At 37.4% G+C, this 4,045-nt stretch overlaps 1 pseudogene; it reads left to right on the forward strand.

The window, feature by feature from the left end:
* The first annotated feature begins 1,479 nt into the window (after positions 1-1,479).
* LOC125831068 (prohibitin-3, mitochondrial-like) lies at positions 1,480-2,459 on the forward strand (annotated as a pseudogene).
* Positions 2,460-4,045: the final 1,586 nt, after the last annotated feature.

The raw sequence follows: 4,045 nt of genomic DNA on the forward strand, positions 1-4,045 counted from the left end.
TATTTTCGAACACTAATCCTTATCCTTTTGTTTTGCTGCATGTAAATCGGCCTGAGTTCATCATGAACTCCCATATTATTATTTTTGCATTTCGAGAGAGCCATAAAGGCCCAATTTCCCCTTTTTTCGAGTCGGTCAGCTACAAAAATCGACGAACAGGTCCCAGAGTTGAAAAATATGCAGCATATTGGAGAATTGAAAAGATTGGGCCAAAGGCCCACTCTTTATTTTAAAAGTTGTATTTTGTTACTTTTGGGCCTAAGCCCACTTGTCTATTATCTCGTTAGACTCTAGGACAGGTGGAATTGGGTCTAAGGCCAAATAAAATTGAGATTTCTAGGATAGGTATCGAGTATTTGGTCGAAGGCCCAAAAGGTATAAATCAGGCCCAAATACTGGTCCAGACGGATAAAAAAAACCATACTTGGGCCCAAGTCCCTTTCCCTCTTTATTTTATTGTGTTTGTATGTTTGTTAATATTTGTCGCTAATCTTAAGGTCGAAAAATTCAAGTCTCCGAAATACTCCCATTTTGATTTAATAATTTAACTAAATCAGTCATCGTTTAATAAGACTTAAAGAATAAATTTTACAAATTATCTCACTTAGATAATATTCCCGTATTTCCCCCCTTTTTCCCTTTTAAAAAGGTTCTAACTATAAAAATTGTTTCATTCAAATTAAGTTAATTTTTAGTCAAATGATTAATTGCCGGATAACCGCATTAGCGGGTGTTCTAGATGCTTTTAAAACCCTTCCTAGAACACTATTAAGAACCCTGAACCCCTTATAAGTTTTATTAGATTTCTGTTTTAGTCTTTTGAAAACAACAGTTTTCTTAATTTTACTTTAAAATTAAGTGGCGACTCTTAAAATCAGTCTAATTAAATTTTAAAATAAAACAGTAATATTACAAACTAACATATATCTAAATAATTAACTTTAAAATACTGAGATTTTTATATGTTCCACTGAAAATAATGGAAAAATCACATAAATACATAATTTAAGATATCATAATCTTTAATATTCCATACCATTTTAAAAATTTAGAAAAATTCTCTCTCGGATACATCTCTATCCCCTTTAGGATACATCCATATCCTTTCTCTAATACATCTCTATCCCCTCTCATATACATCTTTCTCATTAAGTAATGTATCGAACAATCAAGAAATGTATTCAAGAGCAATTAAAATATTCAAAACTTTTGTAATTGAAGAAACTTTCGAGATATAATGTAATTAGCCCAAAATGTATGTGATTTCTGTAAAATGCCCTAAAATAATCCCAGGGCCTACGTTTTCCTTTTTGAGGCCCTATGTAAATGGGTTGGGCCTACGACTAACTCGACCCGTATTAATCCGCTTACCCGTTTCGAGGTTTTGGGTTTTTCTTGAAGAACACTCTATATTTCTTCCGTCATAAACCCCTTCTTCTCCTCCAGTTTATTTTACCAAAACCCTAACTCTCTGTAAAAATGGGTAGCAATCAAGCAGCGTTATCGTTTCTCAAATATCTTGCAATAGGCGCAGCTAGGATCGACGCTGGAGCAGCAACTCTCAGCTCCTCCTTGTACATTGTCGATGACGGCCAACGAGCCGTACTTTTCGACCGCTTCAAAGGAATCATTGATGATGTTGTTGGTGAAGGAACTCATTTCTTAGTCCCATGGGGTCAAAAACCCTTCATCTTCGATATCCGTACAAAACCTCACACGTTCTCCTGTTTCTCCGGTACAAAAGATCTCCAAATGGTCCATCTTACCCTTCGTGTTCTCTCTCGCCCAGAAGTTTTGCGTCTTCCAAAGATCTTTAAAACCCTGGGTCTTGAGGTACTGAATTCACATATTTTGTTTATAAACACTGTATAATGTATGTTACTATTGCATATAAAGGTTTTGTATCTAATATATAACTTTTTTGTATTTTGTATGCTAGTGTATATAGGATTAATGTTTTCATTTTACTATTACAGTATGATGAGAAGGTCCTTCCTTCCATCGGCAATGAAGTTCTCAAATCTGTCGTGGCATAATTCAATGCGGATCAACTTCTCACTGAGCGTCCACATATGTATGCATTAGTTTGTGAGAGTTTGATTCGTTGTGCAAAGGATTTCGACATTGAGCTTAATGATGTGGCGATAACACATTTATCATATGGTGCTGAATTCTCTAAGGCTGTGGAAAAGAAGCAGGTTGCCCAGCAAGAGGCAGAGTGGTCAAAGTTTGTTGTGATGAAGGCTGAGCAAGAGTAGAGGGCTGCAATTATTAGGGCTGAAGGATAAAGTGAGTCCGCTAAGTTGATTTCTGATGCAATTGCAGCTGCTGGTATGGGTTTGATTGAGCTTAGGAGGATCGAGGCTTCGAGGGAGATTGCTTCGACCTTAGCTAAGACTCCCAATGTGTGTTACTTGCCCAAATAGAACATGCTACTGGGATTGAATGCAACACGTTGATTAGGTAAATTAGGTTTAGTATCTGTCTTTCGCATCCAGTTTTTGATATAAACGCATTGCTCTCTGAAGTTGAATATTGTGAAGTTGATATAGTGCAATCTAATTGTGTGAGTAGTTACTGCACGAATCTGTGCCGAATTGGGAAATGATGAAATATAGAAGTGGGAATTAAGAGCAAAAAGGTTTTCTAACTGCCATATGTATGGCTTTTGTTTTCACTATTTCAGAAGGAATATTGATAATCTATTTATTATCTTCACGTATGCGTTGTATGTCAAATCTTGGAATCAATCCGTCAATAGTGTGGTTGTTGCACTGTTTACTAAACACAGTGTCTTATCATGTGATGTACCAAGTCTACTCAGAGTCAACTGTAAATGCTATCAGATGAAGCCGAGTTTATGATTAAGTACAATTGTTATTCATATTATTGTACAAAAGATGGAGTTTGGTTCATAATTTTTTATCATTGCAGTGAAGGATGGTAGGGGAATAGAATGTGACGGAATGTTGTTATATTCAATCTATGAAAGCTCAATCGAGCCTGCGTGTGTTTAGGAACTTACTTTTTTTTTGTTGAAGAATGTAGCACTAGAGAATGGAGGTGGTCATTCGATTTTGGGATAATGAGAGGATGGTGTTTCGCTTCGGAGATGTTGAAGTGACACCAACTGTTGAAGAAATCAAAGATTGCCTAGACAACGTAGGAACGTGCCAGAAAAGGAAAAAACATCCAGTTCATCACATTTTGCTACCAGATAAGCCAACCAACACAGAACTGAAAAACATGTTGTTATTCGTAAATGCAGACTGGCTAGACACCCCGAGTATTCCATTTGTGAAATTATATGAACGATGGGGTCACGAGAGTTATTATAAGAATTTTCCAAATGAGTTTCACAGTCACAGCAGTTGGAGTCAAACTCAAACTCTAGCATTTGTTGTATGCCTCTTAGGGACAATGGTATTTCCTCAAGGCGAAGGGAATGAAATTGATACTCGGGTTGTCATGGTTACACACGCCATCTTCGAGGGTGTTGGTAAGAAAGGACAAGTTAAGAAATACTTCAACCTAGCCCCGATCATTCTAGCCGACATCTACCGATCTTTGGGTCAATGCAAAAATGGGTTTCCATTTTTTCAAGGTTGTAATATTTTGCTACAGTGGTGAATGTCTAAACATCTAGTGAAGACATACGAGACTCAGAAACAGAAATTGGCCGAACCACAAAAAGAAAGCCACCTCGACCATTACGAGTTTCATTTGAGCATTAACAGGTTCAAGATCCACAACACTAGGGAAGCATGGGCCAAAGTCTTCCACGACATAAAAGATGGAGACGTACAATGGATGTTTCAAGATTTCATGTCAGAAAAAATAGTTATTCAGGGGGCTAAATGTCTTTTCCTAATCCTTCATGGCATTAGAGGGGTACGACCTTACAATCCTAGCAGGGTAATGCGGCAATTCGGCAGAAGACAGATTCTACCTTTCAAAGGAGACACTAGCCGCTACATCTTTGACTACAACGGGTGCGACAAGATACCTCACGCCAAGGATATTTGTCAAGAATGGGCTGGACGGG

Source organism: Solanum verrucosum, unplaced genomic scaffold (genome assembly GCF_900185275.1).
Source record: "Solanum verrucosum unplaced genomic scaffold, falcon-dt-bn FXZP01000049.1, whole genome shotgun sequence".
In the NCBI taxonomy this organism is placed as follows: Eukaryota; Viridiplantae; Streptophyta; class Magnoliopsida; order Solanales; family Solanaceae; genus Solanum; species Solanum verrucosum.